We start from the raw sequence: 21,301 nt of genomic DNA, 5'->3' as shown, positions 1-21,301 counted from the left end.
CTCTTTGGCAATAATATTAGACAGAAGCCTGCGCGATGTGTGCGATTACAATGTTTATACGATATGTTGTTTTCATTAATCATGAACTTCATAGTTACTAATACTTGTCTAATAGTAGCTTTTTGTTGGTCTTGAAACAAGAGTATGATGACCCATGGTTTTTAAAGAAATCTTTTCATAGGAGGAACTCTGACCTCTCCTATTTCCAAAGAAGCTAGGTGTGAAGTAAATAACTTTTTTCTAGTTCCAAAGTATAACACCAATGGGCAACAATGTCTACAGCGATTTCTTGTCATCTCATTGAGACCATATAGAAATACGAAAATTGATTATGTTAATCGCTTCTTCGTCGATTGCATCAAAATAGAATTGACCAATTGTTTTTCATGTCTAATTTGGTGTTTTCAATCTTAGAGAGAAGGAGAAAGTAAGCATATCGAACTTTAGAAGACCAATGATGTGCGCTCTGTTTGGACTCTTACATGAAAAAATAAGGGTTAATACCACGAAAAACCCCAAACTAGTACACCCGTGATAATTTTACCCCGAACTAATTTTTTGAGCACTAAAAATCCCAAACTGATACACCTATGATAATTTTACCCTGAACTAATTTTTGACCACCAAAAATCCCAAACTGATACACCTGTGACAAATTTATTCTCCGTTAGTTTCCGTTAAATTTTACTATCAAATTGCTAAGTTTGATGAGACATGATAGTTGATGGGTCTACCAGTTTAGGGTTTTTAGTGGTAAAAAAATTAGTTTGGAGGAAAATTATCACAGGTGTACCAGCTTGGAGTTTTTTTATGGTAAAAAAATTAGTTCGGGATAAAATTGTCACAGGTGTACCAATTTGGGATTTTTAGTGGTCAAAAAATTAGTTCGGGGTAAAATTATCACAAGTGTACTAATTTGGGGTTTTTGGTGGTAAAAAAATTAGTTCGGGATAAAATTGTCATATGTATACTAGTTTGGAGTTTTTTGTGGTACTAATCCAAAAAATAATTACTATTAATCAGAAAAAAAACCACATTGATTCCGGTCGTTATTGACTTGATATTAAACTTATCAGAAAGATTTTTCACCGTGAAAATAATTACTGTCTCTCACTCACGATACACATTCAGACTTGCGCCCCGCCTCTTGCAGGGCGTGGGCGTCGAAACCCACATCTTAAAACTACGCGGCCCCACCCCTACCCCCCTGCGAAGGTGGGGATTCGAACTCCCCACCTCCCCCTTCTCAAGTGAGAAGGGTGGCCACTGGGGTAAACCCTCAGTGGTTGAATGCATGCTTGAGTTGAAAAGGGCAATTATTCAACTATAAGTTTAGATAGTAGCACTTAGGTGTCGCTCGTTTTTTTTGTGGAAAACGCGAGAAAGCCAATCTTTGCAATAAGAACGAGGGTTTCTTGGCTATTTAGAATATTACGTGTCATCATTAGAGGCAATGTTTAGGGAAGAGTATGTTATTATATATTTATACATATAAATGAATATTTCGGTGAATAGATTGTGGAAATAAAAAAGAAAAATGAAAGCTTAGGGTGCGAATGGTAACCATTCTGCTCTAGAAATCAAATTCTTGCCAGAAATTGATTTCTAGAATTCTTGCCAGAAATTGATTTCCGAAAGAGAAATCTGTTTGGTAAAACATGACTAATTCTGCTCCAGAAATTGATTTCTGGAACAGAAATCTGTTTTGATTTGTTGATTTTTTTTCACCTAAAAAAATTAAAATTTTACTCAAAGTGGGTGGTCACAGGTATTCTAAGCCATTTTGTGAAGTTTTGAATTTTTTTTATTTTTTTGGGCACCTAAAAAAATTTAAGTTTTACTCAAAGTGGGTGGCTAAGGTATTCTAAGCCATTCTGTGAAGTTTTGAAATTTTTTATTTATTTTTATTTTTTGGGCACCTCACAAAATTTAAATTTCACTCAAAGTGGGCGGCCACAGGTATTTTAAGCCATTTTATGAAGTTTTGAAATTTTAAATTTTTTTATTATTTTTCTTTTTTTTGGGCACCGCAAAAAAATTTAAATTTCACTCAAAGTAGGTGGCAACAGGTATTTTAAGCCATTTTGTGAAGTTTTAAAATTTTTGATTTTTTATTGGGCACCTCAAAAAATTTAAATTTCGCTCAAAATGGGTGGCCACATGTGTTTTAAGCTATTCTGTGAAGTTTTGAAATTTTTGATTTTTTTTTTAAAAAAAAAATTCACCAAATTTTATATTTTCCCGAAATCTGACTTTTTTTTATTTTCTGAAAATTTTTATGAATTTTTCTAGAATTTTTCAATTTTTATGCATTTTCTGAAAAAAAAAATTGTGAGAAAATAGGGAGAATGCATTCCGGAATCAAGAAGCTACAAAAAGTAGCTTCTCTTTTTCTTGCCAAAAACTCATTCTGGAATCAAAAATGCATTCTGGAATCAAGTATTTTTAACAAACGCATTTTTATTCCAGAATGCAAAAATCGCTCCAGAATGCATTCCGAAAATTTTTTAACAAACGCCATTCTGTTCCGGAATGCATTCCATGCGCACCCTTAGTCTTGCCACGTTTCAATTGACCAAGTCCACTAACTTCTAACAACTCTAATCCAGGAGAAAAAAAAAAAGAGAAAATATTAGGTGGTCCCGGCGCTCCACGTAGGCGTGGTCCCCGACCATTCACGAGACGCCACGTGGTCCATGTGGCGCGGGTGGGATAGAGGTGTCAAAATGGGTCTTAAACCCATATATGACCTATTTAAAAATAAATGGGTCATATATGGATCACTTAATTTTAAAGAATCAACCTTAAATGGGTTTTAAATTTTAAAGCTTAAAGATAAATGGGTCTAAATGGGTTGAGTTTGGAACCCATGTCCAACCCACCCACTAGACCCATCCACACACTCTCTCCCTCTTTTATAAAGATGTTTTAAAAAAATCAAAATTTAATTATTTTTATTTTTTCTCTTTTTCTTTTCTCTTCTTTCTTTTTCTTTTTTTTTATTCCGGTCGGTGGTCGGCCACGGCGACCGGTCACCGGGACGGGACGACCTCGCTGGAGGCCGGCGAGCTCGAGCCTCGCCGATCTGGTGAGCCTCAAGCTCGCCCGATTTCGGCGACCTCGAGGCTCGCCCGATCCCGGCGAGGCTCCAGCCTCGCCGATCGAGGCTCCAGCCTCGCCGATCTGGCTAGCTCGATCCGGCGAGGTAGAGCTCGCCCGAGGCCGGCGAAGCTCGAGCCTCACCAGCCTCGGCCGAGGCTCCACCTCGCCAGATCCGGCGAGGTAGAGCTCGCCCGAGGCCGGCGAGGGAGCTCGAGTCTTGCCAGATCGGAGAGGCTGGAGCCTCGCCTGAGGCCGGTGAGGCCTCAGCCTCGCCAGATCGGCGAGAACGAGCTTCGACGGCCTCCGACGAGCTCGTCCTCGCCAAATCGGCAAGAACGAGCTTCGCCGGCCTCCGGCGAGCTCGTCCTCGCCTGTGGTTGGTCGCCGGCCACGGCGGCCGGCGATCGGCCAAAAATAAAGGAAAAAGAAAAAAATAAAAATAAAAATAAAAAATAATTAAAAATTCGATTTAAAAAATAAAAAAATATTTTTTTTTTATTTTCTTGGATAATGAATTTATGAAAAATATTTTCTAGAAATGTCGCATTTTTCGTAAAACAAACAGAACCTCAAATTTATAAATTTTTTTCACTAGCTTTGTATTGCATAAAATATTTTAGCAGTATAATTTGTAAAAAAAAAATCATAAGAAACAAGTATTCCTAGATTAGGTTAAATATAAAAGTGTTTTAGCAATATGGGTCGGGTCGGGTATGGGTTGGGTATGGGTCGGGTCGTGTATGGGTTGAGATATTTACACTATGAATAAATGGGTCATAAACGGGTTAATGGGTCAATTTGGGTCGGACCATTTATGACTCGACCCAAACTCGACCCGACTCACCCGTTTAACAGGCCTAGGGTGGGACCGGCGGGCCGGGACCCCTTTTTTTTTACAAAAAATTAATTTCCTTTCTCCTTTAGCCCTGCATCCTCCTCTGCACGCTAAAGACCTACGCCCCTTCGTCAGTCTCTCCCCTCTCTCTTCATTAATGTGGGGCCTCCTCCTTCTCTTTCTCCTCAGCTCTTCTCAGAGAAACTCACGAAGGAAGCCTCACATTCTCTCTCCGTTTTTTCAAATATCGTTCCCGCCCGAGAGTGATTTGCCCGCCCGCCGGTCCCGACCTCCACCGTGGCCTCCGCCTCCGCCCGCCGGTCACGATCACCGCCGTCGCAGCTGCGTCCCGAGCTCTGACCGCCCAAGAGCAAGTCGGTCCCGACCTTCTTCGTCGCCTTCGCCCGCCGAAGAGCAACTGGCTCTCGAGCTCCGACCTCCGTCGTCGCCTCCGCCCGCCGAAGAGCAGCTGGGTCTCGAGCTCCGACCTCCGCCGTCGCCTCCGCCCCCGCCTGCCGGTCCCGACCTCCGCCGTCGCAGCTGCGTCCCGAGCTCTGACCGCCATCGCCTCCGACCTCCGCCCGCCCAAGAGCAAGCCAGTCCCGACCTCCGTCGTCGCCTCCACCCGCCGAAGAGCAGCTGGGTCTCGAGCTCCGACCTCCGCCGTCGCCTCCGCCCCCGCCCGCCGGTCCCGACCTCTGCCGTCGCAGCTGCGTCTCGAGCTCTGATCACCGTCGCCTCTGCCCGCCCAAGAGTAGCTGGTCCCAAGCTCGTTCGCAATCTCCACCACCACCACCAGTCAAACTCACTCTCTCCCTCGCTGAAGTTCCTTCTCGAATGCACGATGAAGCAGCTCGTTTCACCTCTGGAATTCGTGCTCCGAGCTTCAGATTGTGGATTGCTGTATCCGTTTCTTCCATGGTGGTGCTGATCTAGGTCCTCTTTCGCTGCTGCATCGGACCTCGGGAATGGAGGTGGTGCTTCACTAGGGAATCGGAGGAGGTAAGCTTTCTTGGCTTTTGATATCTTTCTGATTACGCAGCGTCGCAGTAGCTTCCGGTTCGATGGTATTTCGAGCTCTTTTGAGGTTTTTCGATGCATCTGTCTTCAGTTTTGGATTATAGGTCCTAGCTTTTCTTTTTCTTGGAAAAGACCGAGGCCTTAGCGATCTGATAGAGCAGATTAGTTTCGTTTTGGCGCCGCGGTCTCGTGGACGTTGAGTTAGGACGATTGGGATTGTGGTTAGGTTTTTTGTTTCTAGCTGCTTTGTTCTTTCTTAGCTACAGAGGCTCGTTCTTGTTTGGTTCCGTATCTTAGTCAGATGTGCTTGTGTGCCTTACATGCATAGGCGGCTTGGATGCTATGAGGTGATTTTGTTTTGTCGTTGGTAAGAGGAGATTTCCATGGTCAAAAGGCATATTTCATCAGCTCTCTGTAGAGTATATTACAGGGTATGCCAGGGCCTCAGGGCTCAAGGTCTCTGTCATTAAGTTTAATTATTAACAGGAAGTGTGGATGTTACTGTCCTTCCTCATCATTAAGTGTATATTGATATGTATTAGTGTCGAAATCTCCATTATGGGGCACAGAAGGGCGAGCAAATCATCAATGTGTAGTTGGTCGAAATAAATGATGTGGATGACAAGCATACCTGATCCCTAATTGTGTACTTGTCTGGGATGACTTCTCCTTGGTGATTATATTGATCAGTATTGACAGCTTGCACAGGTTTGCTGCTATAATTTGATGACTAGAGTCTCCATCTATGAATATGAAAAGTGAATATTGCGATTATCTTCTGCAATTGTTGTTCGTGAGCTGTTTTATCACACACATGGATTGTTCTTGGGAATCGGATTTTGAGGGCCTAAACAGCTTATGTCTAGCAGTATCTGTTTTTATCTCTAGATCATTTACAAGAATGCTATTGTCTTATGATATCTTTTTGGAAGTGTCTTGGCTTGATTATCACCTGATTTAAACAACATTGCTTATCATTGTACCTGCTTGTGGTATTCTCTTCTCATCTTATAATTCTTCTTGTGGATAATTTGTTACTTCAAATGTGGTCATTATGTTTTGATTTGTCGTATCTTAGGAATACTTGGTTGTGCTAAGTCGGTCCTGTGCAAGGAACTATCGAGTGCCCCAAGTTCCATCCCTCTCCGATTTGCTCGCGGTTAGTCTATATGTTCCATAGGTGATAGTGCTGCATATCAAAGATCCTTGGCTTTGTATATTCTAATGCAGTACTTAATGTTCTATTACTTTTGCACTTGTATGGTGATACATTTGTGGACTGTGATGCTTTGTGGCAGAAATGGACGGTGATCGGGAAGCTTCCTTACTGCATCAAAACCTCAATCGCAAGCTTTTGGGATGGCTGGTTGTACTTTACATCGGGGTAGCGGGATCGAGGGCAAGATAATCCACAACCTAAGATGGTCAGTGGAGGACCAAATTGAGACTGTGATGCGAGTTGCGTGAAGTTGACCCTTTGAAGCATTGTCTTAGCTTAGATTTTTTTTCTTCTTTTTCACACGCATTTTCTCTAGGCCAGTTATTTATAGCATTTGTCCGACTCCATGTCGTTCTGTTGAGCCGATGCCGATAATTTTGGAGTTGAATAGAGAATAGCTAATGCCGAGACTGTAGTTACTGGGAAATTCTATTGGCTGGTCAATATAAGCCGCATATGTAATATGCTTCTTGCAGTCGGTTCTTAGAGCAGATGGCTGAAATACTCACTACTTGACTCTTTCTTTGGTAGTGAGATTGGCTAAGCCAGCTGTCGATAATGTCCTATCTAAGCAGGCACCTCTAAGCAGGTTTAGCTTTCTTTAAAAATACTTGCGAAGGAGGCACCTCTGAGCAGGTTTCAGATGCGGAAAAAGTTTCATCCTATCATCTAGTGGGTGTGCGAGGGTAGGGAGTGTTCAGAGCAGAATGTTGGTCCAAGTCGCTAATCTTCGGCTCGTGCCCTTGTGCGTCAACCAATCATGAGCCATGGCGAGTATGCGCAATGTTGTGTACCTCGTACTGTATGAGATAATTATACAGCTCATGAGCAGGTTGATAATCTGGCTGGATGACTAACTTTTGCATCCTCAAAGTTAGATTTGTCTCGCCGAATTCACTGAACACTATGGTTCATGGACTGGGTTCAAAATTTTGAGGTTGCCTTTGATCTGGAGCAATTGCATCACCATGCTCCAACTGATCCTCTGCAGGAAGGTGTGAACATTCTCTAATTTATTTAGTCAGTTTTTTCTTGTACAATGCCATAGGTTATGTTCCTCATAAAGCTCTAGCTGTATTTCTGACAGCTTTGTGCATATGAGGTAGTTGAGTGTGTTCAGATGTTAATTATCGCGCTCCTATAAAGAACCCCCGGAAAGGTTCATGCAAACAAGCAATTAGAATAACGCCTTGGCTCAAGAAAAGGGCATTCAAATGTCGCAACAGTTAGTATTTCATGTTTGGAACCATCTGATGGTCACTCCAATTTCATATAAAACCAAATACAAAACCACGAGGTTTGTTCGAGGACAAAGATTATTCCAACAGAAACTCAAGGTGATTCGTCTCCACTATGAGCTCTTGATCACAAGCATGCTGATTGAATCCGCCAAAACTTCTCTAAATGTAGCTGCAACTTGACTTACTCTGGAGCTCGACAACTTCTGATGACTGCAAATTTTGGTACCATGCCACGTTATTACGTGTATGAAAGGTACAATACAAGGTCATCTCTAGGGTGATCTGAAAGCTTCGCCTGCGTAACGAATGTTTCCAACTTCCTCTTCAATGCGTAAGAGCTGCAATGATCAGCAACCACAGTTGTCCATGAGCATTTTCAAACACGGCTCAGATGAAAATAAACATAATAGACAGGCTGCTGCGGATGTGCAGTGCAGAAGCACCTATAACACTTCGAATACATCCTAAGAAGTTCTAGTATAAGTTTAAGGCAACCCAAAGTACTTATCGTTAATAAATCTGAATCTACTTTGACTAAGGCAATAGATATATCAAGGAGAAGGAGAGAGAGAGAGAGAGAGAGAGAGAGAGAGAGAGAGAGAGAGAGAGAGAGAGAGACCAAAAATGTCTATAAAATTAAGAGTAACACTCAGTTACCTGGTTATGCTTTGCCAACCGCTCACTTCCGCAAGGAGCTGCTGTCTTGATCTGAAAACCAAACATAAAACATCTTGTGTTAGTTCCGTGGTATCGGAAAAGATTCATGGCAAGTCGTGGATGTTAAATCGAACCCGCCCGCTAACCAAACCCACGGATAGATCAGCGATAAAGTTGTCCTTGGTTTCACCACAGCGGTGGCTGACCATTACACCCCAACCTACAGCTTTCGAGTCAAGCGCAACTTGAACGGATTCAGTCACTGTGCCGATTTGGTTTACCTGCAACAAGGTTATCCAAATGACAAAAAAAAAAACATCATTAGGGTAATGAATTTACCCATAAGATCACATCAGCTATTTCAAATTGGTAATGAAAGGTGAAGTGGTAACCAGAGTTACAAAGGGAGGACCAAGTGACCAATCAACACTAGGATCCCCATATCACTTCTTACAAGGCTATAGGTATAGTCTATACCAGTCATAGGAATAGATTGCATATTCTCTTCAATGAACAAACTGCTATTTTGCTCTCAAGAAATATCTAAGTAATTAAATGAATACCATATCATCATAAAATTTAGGATGTACCCTTCTTGGAAAAAGTTTGGAACCAAAATTAGTTATTTATATTCTAAGCTCATATAGTTCTATATCCTTTTTCCCCTTATCAGGTCCTATATGGCTGTTTCCAATACTCCACAATGCATGATGGTTTACAAGTCGAATAAAGGAAATGCAAATCTAGAATCTCAAGGGTATTTGATTCGTTCATTAAATTTCTAGCAGGGAGGCTACCAAACACATTGCAAAACAGATATAATTTGAAAGTAAAGAATCAATGAGGCATGGGCCATAGGAAGAAGAGGGTCAGGCAGAAATTGACAAAGCTCAGTCATAACTCAAAGCATGGGGAAAAAATCGGTTGGATGATTTGGAACTAGAGGCTACCTTCAAAAGAAAAGCATTGCAAGCCTTCTTGCCAATGGCTTCAGCTATTCTCTTTGGATTAGTAACCAACAAGTCATCTCCCACAGGTTGAATATCAACTGAAGACTGAAGAGACGCCCATGAGCTCCAGTCATCTTGGTCAAATGGATCTTCAATGGAAACAATAGGGAAATCTTTGACAAAATCCTTGTAGAGATCACAAAGGCTCTACGCTGAGAGCACATGAGCCCCATCATTTGGTTGTTTCTTGAAATTTAGGTCATATCTCCCATCCTTCAAGAAGAACTCAGAAGCCGCAACATCCATCCCTATTTTGATCTGCACCATTATTTTGTTTCCATGAATACCATTAACCAAGTTTCTACAATGAAGGATCCCTAAAGATTAGGATAATAAGGGACTCCTAGACCAGTAGCTGCATGTACCTTCCCTGTGTACGCAGCCTTCTCAATCCCATAGTCGACTTGTTTAGAGTACTGTCAATTTCTAGCATAATAGCATCTACATCAGCATGATTCCTGTGGAACATCACATGCCATGAACATGAGCATGGATTAAAAGGAGGATTGCTTCAAAAGGAAAATGACCATAAACACAACATGAAGACTAATCTAACAGAAGTAGTGCATTGCCACTGAACGGGCACAGTAATGTTTGCATGACTGTGAATATTTAGTTGGATGTATTCCGAAATCTTATATGAAAAAAAAGACTCCCAATAGACTGTTCAAGCAAAAAATTTAATCTATAAACTTGAACCATCTGAACTTGCAAATTCTAAATTTCCAAGTATCCAGCTACCACTAACCTCTATATCTTTCTCCCCTCATTTTATAAAGCACACTAGCAAACAAATATTGCTTCTTTAAAAGTCAATCCTTTCATGCTCATTAAAATTCATTTTTTGAGTATGGGACCGTCGCTCTAATACCACTTGCTAAATGCGGACGTGTGGCTCTGATAACACTTGCTGAGTACAGAAATGTGGTGACACAAGAAAATTGTATCAGGTAGCTCAAGACACCGAAATACGGTACAAGTGTAATGCTCTAATAAAATATTGTCTCATACAACTAGTACACACACTATATATGAATAGCCAGAGACCACAGCTCGCTGTTGCAAAACTTATTTTCTCACACTACACACAAAACTCTTAAGAGCAAACAGGCCCATACAAACACACTCTTAACTCGAATGTTTCACCGAATGCCTTATTTATAGGCACATGAGGAACATGTGCGGATGAAAATCTTGAACAAAAGTTGACGACCGTCACTTTTCTTCTTCAAAGACTCTGATGGCAAATAGTAACCGCTAATGGCCTTCATCTCTTATAGCTTTAGGTACTACCATTTTTTTTTATAGTGGGTGGTAAGCTCACTATTTTGTCATGGAGTATTGAATGCTCCTTCTAGCAGGTGTTGAATTTCAAACATTCACAAACCCCTCTCATCAAGAAGCGACCAACTCCACATCTAAATACCCAGAAACCAAACACTCCTCCAATCAACTTCATTCACTTCGTATAACTTCATAAACTATTGACATCAGAAAAGAAACAGCACAGACATTGATCGATGATCGCCAGCAGTTTACCTGACATCAACTCCAACGAGTTTCGGACCAAGAACCTCGTTAATGTTCCTGACCGCATTGAGGACAACTCCGTACACGCTCGTCCCCATCCCTCAGCTCCAGCGCCTCGTAAATCCCAGTGGACGCCCCCTGGCCACCGCGGATCGGTACAGATCGTCGGTGACCAGGTCAACCTCCACCGTCAGGTTCCCCCTGCTGTTGACGATCTGCCTCGCCCTCACCGACTTCACCTTGCACTCCCTCGCCGCCGCCGCCGAGGCCGAGCATTTGACCCAGAGGGCCCCCAGGGACTTCTTGGCCATCAGGATCGCGGCGGCGGCGGAAAGCTGGGAACTTTGGAGGGGCCTGGAGGAGATGAAGGCTCTCTCGAAGAGGGTATTCGCGGCGGTGGCGTGGGAGGCCGGGGCCGAGGCCGAGGCCATTGCTGGGTTCTAGAGAGAGAGAGTCAAAGGGTCAAGGGATGATGATGGGCGGTGTGCGACTGTGTTGCTTGCTTGGAGAGAGAGAGAGGGAAAGTGAGGGCGGGTGTTGATGTATATAGGAGGGAGGGAAAGAGTGGGAAAGTCCGCTGGTGGAGGAGAGGGGGTGGCGAAAGCAAAGCTGAAGGTGGCAAGATAGCTTGGCTTTTGGTGGTGGCTAGAGAGACACAGACGTTGAACGACTCGAAGTTGAGAGAGGAGGCTCAAGAAAAATATTGGGATTGCTAGCTGCTGCGTCTTTTTGGAAGCTTGATCGCGTTTGTAGAGTCGACACAGCGAAGCAGCATCTGGGCACGAAAGAAGAAGCGGAAGCAGCAGGAGATGTTGGTGACGGCGGCGCATGGCGGAGGAGCTTTAGCGAAGAACTGATGCGTTGCGAATCTCGCGACGACAAAAGCTGCATTGCGAAATGCTCGGGTTGCTCTTGGGCGGGTGGAGGCGACGGCGGAGGTCGGAGCTCGAGAGCCAGCTGCTCTTCGGCGGGCGGAGGCGACCAAGGAGGTCGGGACCGGCTTGCTCTTGGGCGGGCGGAGGTCGGAGGCGAGGGCGGTCAGAGCTCGGGACGCAGCTGCGACGGCGGTGATCTTGACCGGCGGGCGGAGGCGGAGGCCACGGTGGAGGTCGGGACCGGCGGGCGGGCTAATCGCTCTCGGGCGGGAACAATATTTGAAAAAACAGAGAGAGAATGTGAGGCTTCCTTCGTGAGTTTCTCTGAGAAGAGTTGAGGAGATAGAGAAGCAGAGAGAAGGAGGAGGCCCCACATTAATGAAGAGAGAGGTTAGAGACTGACGAAGGGGCATAGGTCCCTAGCGTGCAGAGGAGGATGCAGGGCTAAAGGAGAAAGGAAATTAATTTTTTATGAAAAAAAAGAAGTCCCGGCTCGCCGGTCCCACCCGCGCTACGTGGACCACGTGGCGCCTCGGAAGTGGTCGGGGGCCACGCCTACGTGGAACACCGGGACTACCTAATATTTTCTCAAAATATTGGGTACCACTTTGATTCTACGCTAGCAAAAAACGAGTCATTCTTCTAGCGACACGTGTTGCCGGGCCCCACCTCAGCAAAATTTTTGAACAAACAAACGTGGGCATCTCTCTCTTTACTCCGTGATTGAATTCTCTATTTCTCTCTCGATCTCAAGAAAATAGGCCTAATTTCGTAAAAAATCTCAAACTTTAGGTCAAGTCTCAAATTCATATCAAGTTTTTTTTTATCTTAAAAAAAAATCCCAAACTTTAGGTCAAGTCTCAAATCTGTTCCGAGCTTTTTTTTTATCTTAAAAAAAACCTCAAACTTTAAGTCTAGTTCCAAATCTGCCTCAAATTTTGTTTTGTGTAAAAAAATTCACCAAAATTCAATCTATTACACACGAGTGGGATTGTGAGTGAATTCTAGCAGAAGCTGAAGAATCTGGGAGGGAGTCCGGAGGTGTGATGCTGTGAGTCGAGGATTTTGGAGTTTTGTTTGGTTGTCTGGAGGCAAGATCAAAAGAAAAACTAAAATTGTTGCGTGTCTGGCGTGCAAAGCACTATGACCTCAAGCCTCAGAAATCAAACAAAATTTTCTCCCTCCTCCTCTTTACAATCAACGATGAGAACCGCGACGAGAACGCCATGCCCTCCATGACCTGGCTCGCGAGGAGGAACAAGTGCGGAGTGGTGGCTGCGGTGCCCTCCTTGTTGCCCTCATAGATGCTGTCGAAATTGCAGGCGATGGAGAGGCAGAGGACGACGGCGGTGGCGGTGAGGACGCAAAGGTGCCGGACCCAGTCTCTAGGAATGAACACGGTGGGCTCCCAAATGAGGCTGAGGGAGGGGAAGGCAATGAAGAAGGGGACGTAGAGGGAGCTTGTAGAGGAGGGAGAGGACAAGGAAGGCGAGTCTTTAATGGGCAATTATGCAACAATGAAAATGGGTCTCAAATGGGTTAGGAACAAACCCATTTTGAAGCATATGTAATTAGCCATTTATTTCTTGAACCAATTTAAATCTGTTTGTTTTTATATTAGCCTACTCATTTATCAAATGAGTTAATGAATGAGTTTTGGACCCATTTTGCCACCTATAATAAATATATACTTTTTTTTTGTTCGAAATAGGGTGCTTAAGTGAAGCATATTAGCTGAGAATGCAACAAATCCAATGTTTGCAATATGAAGGATGCTTTTCTAGTCATCTATAGTCCAATCATGAGAGGTGATTTTTAAAAAAGTACTTCGTAATTATCCAATCATGAGAATCATATGGAGTTGGAATAGACGTTACCTTTTATTTCTTAGGGTTAATACTACGAAAAACCTTAAACTGGTATATTTAAGATCAATTTACCAAAAACTAATTTTTTGACCATAAAAACTCAAAACTGGTACACTTGTGATAAATTTACCCTCCGTTAGTTTTCGTTAAATTATATGTTAAATTGCTAAGTTGGATGACATGTGGCAGTTGACAGGTATACTAGTTTGGGGTCTTACCCCTCTATTTGTCACATGTTTACCAATTTGTGGTATTTCGTTGTATTAATCCAATTTGACAGAGGGTAAATTTGTTACAAGTGTACCAGTTAGGGTTTTTTGGTGGTCCAAAAATTAGTTCGGGGTAAATTTGTCACATGTGTATCAGTTTGAGGTTTTTCGTGGTATTAACCCTATTTCTTGAATGTGTATTCTCAATCCTATTTTATCAACCCATATCTTGGAGGGCAAAATGTTCCGAAGCGGTTTTGCCCCATGTTGCACTACCAATTTTGCAGTCATGATTTTCAGGCGTTGATCATCAAATTCGTGACTTGGTGCAAATCCAAGATCTACGAGACTCTACCATGGCAACATTGTTGACATTCAATAGAAAACATATCAAATTCAAAAGGCAAACTTCCATGTGACTTCTTTTATACTGATATTAGGGCAATAGACATTTGTCCCCCGGAGGCCTTGTCACATTGCCTTCATGCATACATTGTTGCTTTAGCACACATCTAGGACTTAGGACTTCAATTTATCTCTTGCCAAGGTTTAGTTATGCAAGCAATCATTAAGGATGGTTTGATAAACATGCTAAGTCAGATGCCCAAGTGCACCCATATAGAATGAGCTATGGGCCTCCCCCATCGCGAGATGCATAAAGATCCAATGCAATTTTGAAAAAGATTTTGGAAATGAATTTTTACAAAAGCTGAATGCTATTGGATGGACCTAAAGCCCCACTGGATATCTGAAACCCCATTCAATTTTACCGCCGTACTTTACTTGTCTTGAGCAAGCTCATACACTATCGTCATATTATGTCAAAAAACGGATTTTACATCAAATAGTATAGAGGTGCAATGCGTTTTCAAGAGTATTGCATGAAAAGGTCTAATGGATTTTTAAAGGACAATAATCATTACAAATGATAGATAGGCCGAAGGCAATCTTCACTTTTATTCTGGAAAAAATGGGCCTCATGTCTTGTCGGATGAGTCATATGGAAAATTCTCTTTGAATAAACAGGCCAAATGTTGAGGCCGAATGCAATTTTGAAATGGGCCTCACCTAATAAGGACGTCCAACACAAATTTTTTTTGGAACAGTTGCAGCACTTGATTTTCCAAAATGGACCCACTTGGGTAATTTTATGATTTAAATGCATGGGTTCTTAAATAGAAGGAAAGGAATTAAAGTGCTCTAATAAGACACGCTCAAGAACTTGTGATGTTGGACTCCTACCGAGTGAGGTAAACTATAGGCTTAAGGCTCCCTTTCCATGGTTAAAGGTTCCCCATGAAACGAGTGGAATTGTAACATTTTGAATTTTCGATCCTTTTCCCGGGATTTATGAAATGAATATTTTGTCAATACACTTATAGTGAGATCTCACCCGGAACTGATCATTCTAGGGATGCTAACCTTGGGGGTAAGGCTATCACGGGATTGAGTTCGCACGACCAAAGAACTCGACCTTGGTTCGACCTTCGACCATAAGGATTGACGAGGGAATGTTTTGGGCCAATAGAGACCGATCTATTCGATCGATCGTGTCCGAATGGAACTAACGACAGATCCTCGCAATTACATGACAACCGAGGTCGCCTTGATTCGAGCAAACTTAAACGTGACTCGACTTAGTGTCGGTCACGGGTTGAAAGCGCGTAATCCCAATGATCCACCCGTTAGTAAGAGATAAACTAAAGTTGCGATTGTTCGATTTTAATCATTTCTTGGAATCCGGGCCTGGGAATCGAGAATTTCGAAAGTGACAATTTTTAGCGGACGATGACGTTTTTGGTGTGGCCAACCTTGGGGCCACCCATTTTTGTAAAAAAATGGATTTTGGTCCTGGACCAGAAAAATGACCATTTTGCCCCTTGCACCGCGAACGAAGTTTCGAAAACTGGATTAATTTGGGGACTGATAATTATCTTGTATGGCCGAAAAATGGAAGGACAAGAATGTCCCTCTCCTCTCATGCTCATTTACCTTTTTGACCTTGAATTATTGGATTTGACTAAATGTGGGCCATTGGATTTGGATAAGATTGAACCTTGATCCTTGGATTGGTGTGGTGATTAGAGGGGTAGTTTAGTAATTTGTGGTGGGGTTTGGGCACCAATAATTGGTGCACCCTTTTTATTTGATCTCTCTCTCTCTCTCTCTCTCTCTCTCTCTCTCCTCACCCCCCCACCGGCCGAAGCTCTCTCTCTCCCTCCTCTCCCTTGCGCGCACCAAGCTTGGCCGGCCACCAGCTTGCCCAGCCGTCCGGCTGCCGCCCGTTCAGCTATCCGCCGCCTCTGCTTCTTCTTTCTTGGCCGCGCCTCCACCGTCCGCCCATCCCACTTTCTCTGTCTCGCCCTCCTTTGTCCGGTCCAACCACCACCCGAGCCACCCACAGCTGTCCTCCCCTGCCCCATACGTCCTGTTTGCCGCCCCCAGCAGCCCGTTCACCGCCTGCCAGCCGCCCGTCCACGGCGTTGCAGCTGCTCGTCCGTCCGGTCGCCGGCGACGCTGCTTGGCTATTGATGCTGGTCTGGCTGTCCCGGCCACCTTTTCAGCCTGTTTTTCACCCCTTTTTAAGGTAAGTGACCTCCCCAAACCTTCCTTAGGACCTTAGGTATTGTTGGACTTGTTTAGGGCTCGATTTGGGTATTTTTGGTGGTTGTTTTGAGATTTATGAAGGGGTTCGATAATAGCTGTTGTGGACTGAATTGGTGAATGAAAATGTGATGTTTAGGAAGCTTGGATAGGGCTATGGTGAGGCTAAATGACCTTGGCTGAATTGCATGTTTGTTTGGCAGTTTTGTGTCTTGAACGAGCTCATATGAGTGATTGTAGGGCTTATGGTTATTGGCTGGTTTCGGAATATATATATTGGGCCAAGTATGTGTGTGGCCGTGTGCCAAGTATGTGTGGCCGTGAAAGTATGGTGGTATAACCGTGAATGTGGCCGTGTGGTGTAATCGCGTGATGGCGCTGTACATTTGTGAAATGTATGTGTAGCATGTGACGGTGTGGCCGTGTGCTATGTGTGACCGTGTGGTACATGTGGCTTGATGGTACGAGATGATTTGAATGATTGGCAAAGTGGTACCCTAAGGCGTGTTGACGCGGGGTAGGTTCCGTCCTGAGGCGTGTTACGCAGGACGATGCCGTCCCTGATGAGGTGATGATGCCCGGCCTGACGGAGTGACGATGCCTGACAGGGTCAGAAAACCATTGGCCTGATGCGTTTTTACGTGGGCACGGTAGTGATGGAAAGTTAGGAATGAGCTGGACTCGGTTTAATGTACGAGATTTGTGAAAGTTGACGCATTGCGTGAGTTCGTGTGCGAGTGTGGTTTGCATAGCATGATGTAGTGCTTGATGAGTATGGACTTAAGTGAGTTGGTTGTATTATTACCTGACGTGCAAGGGTGTGTATGATGGATCCAAGGTAGGATCGCATGTGACTGTTAGTATGATTGGTTGTTTGAATTATGCATGCTCTTGTTTGGCGGTACATGAGAACTTATGTGGGGTTTGGGGTTGTGCACTTATTGAGATTCGTCTCATAGTTATATAACCACCATTTCAGACCCCCAGCCATGAACCCAGGAGGCCTGCCTCCTCGTTTTGGGATCCCTAGACATGTAGATAATTAGGAGGTGGAGTACCCTTTAGGAGACGATCGAGCTTACGTTAGGCACTCGAGCGTTGTTTGGGTTGACGAGGGTGGATTATACCTGAAGCCTTATTCGTACGTGGCGTGGACTTATCGAGATGGCTTAGAGGAGACCGGTCCGCTGAGAGGCTTCGACGTCCCCTTTAATGGCGTTGGTGAGTGGGACTCTTTGGTGAACATCCTTCCCGATGGCGAGATCATCGATCCCGAGGAGCCAGATGAGAAGCCGCCCATGGTACCCCCAGTGGAGCCACAGGCTGTGCAACCCGTGCAGGCGATCCCTCCGTACCGCGATCCGTGTATTCCTCCGGGGTATGAGCTAGAGGACTTAGAAGAGGAATGGGAGGAGGGTGATCCTTAGGCGCCACCGGGATATTTTTAGGGGTTGTGTAGGGTAGGTCAGATCAGTCACTTTTTGGAAGATAGGTCGACCCGTAGTGAAGCTAAGTTGACCCAACCACCCGTCCCTTTTTGTTGTGTCGGTGGTGTTTTGATGCTCATTTTGCTAAGCCTGTATGTAATGCTGTTTGTATGCTCGGTACGTTGGCAAGTGTATAAAAGTTAATATTGTTAGTTCATTGCCTCTCTTGTTGCCCTATTCCATTGTCATCTTTATAGTACGGGTGTTCTTATATTCATTTCCGCATGTGCTTCTGATCGTGGGGTCAATGACGTTTGCCTGGGTCAACGTTTTTCGTTACGACCTTAAGTGTGTGTGTAGCAACGCGGGGTATCGCACGCTCGAATGGGGTCGGGGTGTGACAGGAATCGAGTCGGCTTACTACCCCTACAACTTGTAGACGACCTTGGCTTCCTCAACACTTTCCCAGCTGGCTTCCTAGAATGCAATCCGGAGTTTTGGATAGTTGTCAACACCTAAATTTGCATCTATGTTTCTCTATCACGTTTCATGTAAATTAAGGATCTAATTTGTTAATAATAACATGAGTTGACCCCTAACCCAAAAAATTGACAGTATTATTTAGCATTCACTTATCTTGCTACGTTTCATTGCAATTAGGAACATTGTGATTTCGGCCAATGATAGAGCCATGAGCATGCTTTGGTCGGCCACCCACAGAGATTTAGGATTTGGAAAGAATTGAAACAAGTGAAAATTGGAGGCATGAGAGAGGAGCACGCATTGAAGGACCTCATGCAGGCGAAGGGAACAAATCCATTAATGAGGATGGTGAGCCCTTGCATGGCCGGCCAAACTAGGAGGGAAGGGGGCATTCACTTTGCCTTAATTTTTTTCAACAATTTGTCTTAAAGGCTTGAGGTACTAAAAGAAAAAGGAGATTAGGGTTTGCAAGGACACATTTGTTTCTCACTCACTTGCTCTCCCTCTCTCTTTGGCCAAATTCGGAATAATTACCAAATCGGTGATGAACTTTTCAATTTTGTCAATATAATACTTAATATTTGCGCAAAATTCAAATGTAATCCTTCTAGAAATAGTAGGCAAAAATTGCTAGCGTAATGTCCACTCATCGCTGTTCATCCTACGTGGTACACTAATATGGACAATTTGTGAATTGCCACGTAAGTGATTTTCAATGACAATCTATCAGAAGGATTACATTGAAATTTTGCGCAAAGATTTAGGACTACAATTGCAAAATTACAAAGTTTGTGACTGAATTAACGTTCGTATAATAAATTGAGGACCGATTTTGTAATTTTCCCACCGAATCCTCAATCTCTCCCTCTCGGCCATCTCTAATTTTCTCGCTCTCATTCTCTCTTAGTCGTGTGTGTGCGTGTTGGACGTGTGTTTTTCTGTCGTTGTGATTTATAAGCTCGTTCAAGCCATTCCGAAGTATCCAAGGTAAGATCAATGCACTTGTTTCATTTGAATCTCCATTTTTCTCGATTCATCATCATCATCAGAGCTTAATCTCCAGAGTTCAAAGTCAAACACGAGAGCTCGCTTCGCCTATGTGGGCGTTGCACGCTAAATTTCTCCATCTTCTGGAGCAGTGAGTTCATTTTGGCGAAGAGATCTATTTGTTTTCACGTGCAAAAAGCAATCTTATCTTTGGAAGAATCGATCTTAGCGAGCTCGCTTCGCCTATGCGAACCTTAATGCTCTTTGTTTGCTCATGACAATCTCTGTCCCGCAGTATTCCGCTCTTGTTTATCATCATTTTGATCTCATTTGTATGTCATTTAGGTCATAGTTAGGCATATCATCAAACGGTCAAATTCAAGAGCTAGGACAGACCATGACAATTATCTGAAGGTCTAACTCATAGATTAAGCGTATTTGCAATATTTCCGCTACCAAAGACCAAGATCTAGGCCAAATTCAATCTCAAATGCACAACTCCTTATCCTCTGAATTAAATAACCTCTTCAGTAACAATCAGAATTGCCTAATCTGTCATCGCTAACCTTGATCATGGAGCAGAACACCACCGGCCTTGATCGCACGTCGACCTGCCCGACGATCAGCAGGTAAACCCGGTCCCTCGTGACTGGCTTCAATAGGCAAACCACCTCGGTGAGCCTCCCTCTTCCCTGTGTCCTCGCCACGTCCGAGGGAAAAAAAAAACGTGCCGAGCTGATAATTTGGGAACCGAGAGAGACCGACAACATGCGAAGGCCTCTCAACGATGAGTGGTAGTGACAGGTGAAATCTAGAGCTGAACAAGGAATACTGAATTGAAGACGTGTCGGATCTCTCTGGCGTTTCGTCAAACGCATGATTACCACAATGAGGATGCGAGAACAGAGCAACCGCAGGACAGAGGTACGACCTTCATGATCGAAGAAGATATTTAAACTTCTCAATCAGAACAAACGGAGACGAAGATGCATCAACGTAGAAAACCCAGCAACAGAGTGTTGGCGTGATGATGAGATCGTCGCAACGCCAGGCGCCAGGTCACAACCGAGGATCGGAGGATGATGGCACGAGATTTTTGCTACTGCCATTGCCTTCGCGAACCTTGTTGAACCAGCCAATCTCATCGAATGCCAGTGGAAACTATTTGCTTCCTGGATTGCTTGAATTCACTGAACTGTCAAGGAAAGAAGATCAATGAAGGGACTCCGAGGATTTCGCAATGAAGACGCTTGGCAACGACGAAATCCAGCGATGTTATCACTCGACAGAGATATTCAGATGCAATGCGACTGGCTCCGGCCTGAGCGAGATGGATAAGCTTCGAATGAATGCTGTGAAAGCGAAACAGACGGAAGTTGCAACCGCGGGGCCGAAGGCACAATGCAGAGAGCTCCGCCGTGGGAGAGAGAACGGGGATCGCCGCCTGAAGGTTGGAAGAAGAGAAACGACGCGAGCTGGCAGAGATGGTCGAAGGCTAGTTAGAATCGGTAGTAAATCACTTCCAGCGAACCTCCGATCGGCGAAAATGGAGCCTCGTGCGAGAGAGAATCGCTAGGATTCCCCCGTCTGAGCGCTCGTGCATGGACTGAAGCTAATGAAGAAAATGGGATTGATCTCTGGGCTCTATGGGCTCAAGTGACGAGTGAATTGGACTTAAGAGATGGGCTGAACCTGATGGGTTTGGGATTTGTTTATTACTTTTCTTCTTCTTCTTCTTCTTTTCTCTGTAATTTTTTGTTATTTATTCCTCCATTCATTTATTATCTATCTATATTTTTATTTTCAAAAAAAGCACGTTCGATTTGCTGGCAAAAAATTCAGGCATCAACGCTCCGCTCTCGCGCCCAAAAGTCATTGATTACCCGGGCTCGGGGCCATAGAGGCTGAGTCTGCGACACCAGTGTCTTTGCCGAGGTGTTCGGTGGCCATTCTGGGTATGCGGCTCCTGTGCCCAAGTCATAGGCACTCGGGCTCGGCCCCAATGTTTGTGCTCAGGTCCCTAGTGGCTATGTCTTGGTTCTTGCTCTCGCGCCCAAGTTAGACACCTTAGGCTCGGGTCCATTGAAATCGGGCCCAAGACCCCAGTGCTAATGCCCACGTTTGTCGAGGCCGATTCTCCAGTGGCCATACCTGTGTACCCAGCTCTCGCATCCAAGTCATAGGCACTCAAATATGGGTCTATCGAGGCCGGGCCCAGGTCCACAGAGGCCAAG

At 44.1% G+C, this 21,301-nt stretch overlaps 1 long non-coding RNA gene and 1 pseudogene across 1 annotated transcript; one reads left to right on the top strand and one right to left on the bottom strand.

Annotated features, from left to right (window-relative positions):
• Positions 1-4,304: 4,304 nt before the first annotated feature.
• Positions 4,305-7,216, top strand: LOC115692798 (uncharacterized). The gene is made up of 3 exons (XR_004007146.2): positions 4,305-4,939; positions 6,036-6,116; positions 6,256-7,216. It is a non-coding gene; the product is annotated as an uncharacterized LOC115692798 (long non-coding RNA).
• Positions 7,217-7,385: 169 nt separating this feature from the next.
• LOC115667064 (enolase 1, chloroplastic-like) lies at positions 7,386-11,045 on the bottom strand (annotated as a pseudogene).
• Positions 11,046-21,301: the final 10,256 nt, after the last annotated feature.

This window comes from Syzygium oleosum, unplaced genomic scaffold (assembly GCF_021117445.2).
Source record: "Syzygium oleosum isolate NSW1041296 unplaced genomic scaffold, Sole_v2.1 Sole_v2.18, whole genome shotgun sequence".
In the NCBI taxonomy this organism is placed as follows: Eukaryota; Viridiplantae; Streptophyta; class Magnoliopsida; order Myrtales; family Myrtaceae; genus Syzygium; species Syzygium oleosum.
This window is presented reverse-complemented; position numbering and strand designations above follow the sequence as displayed.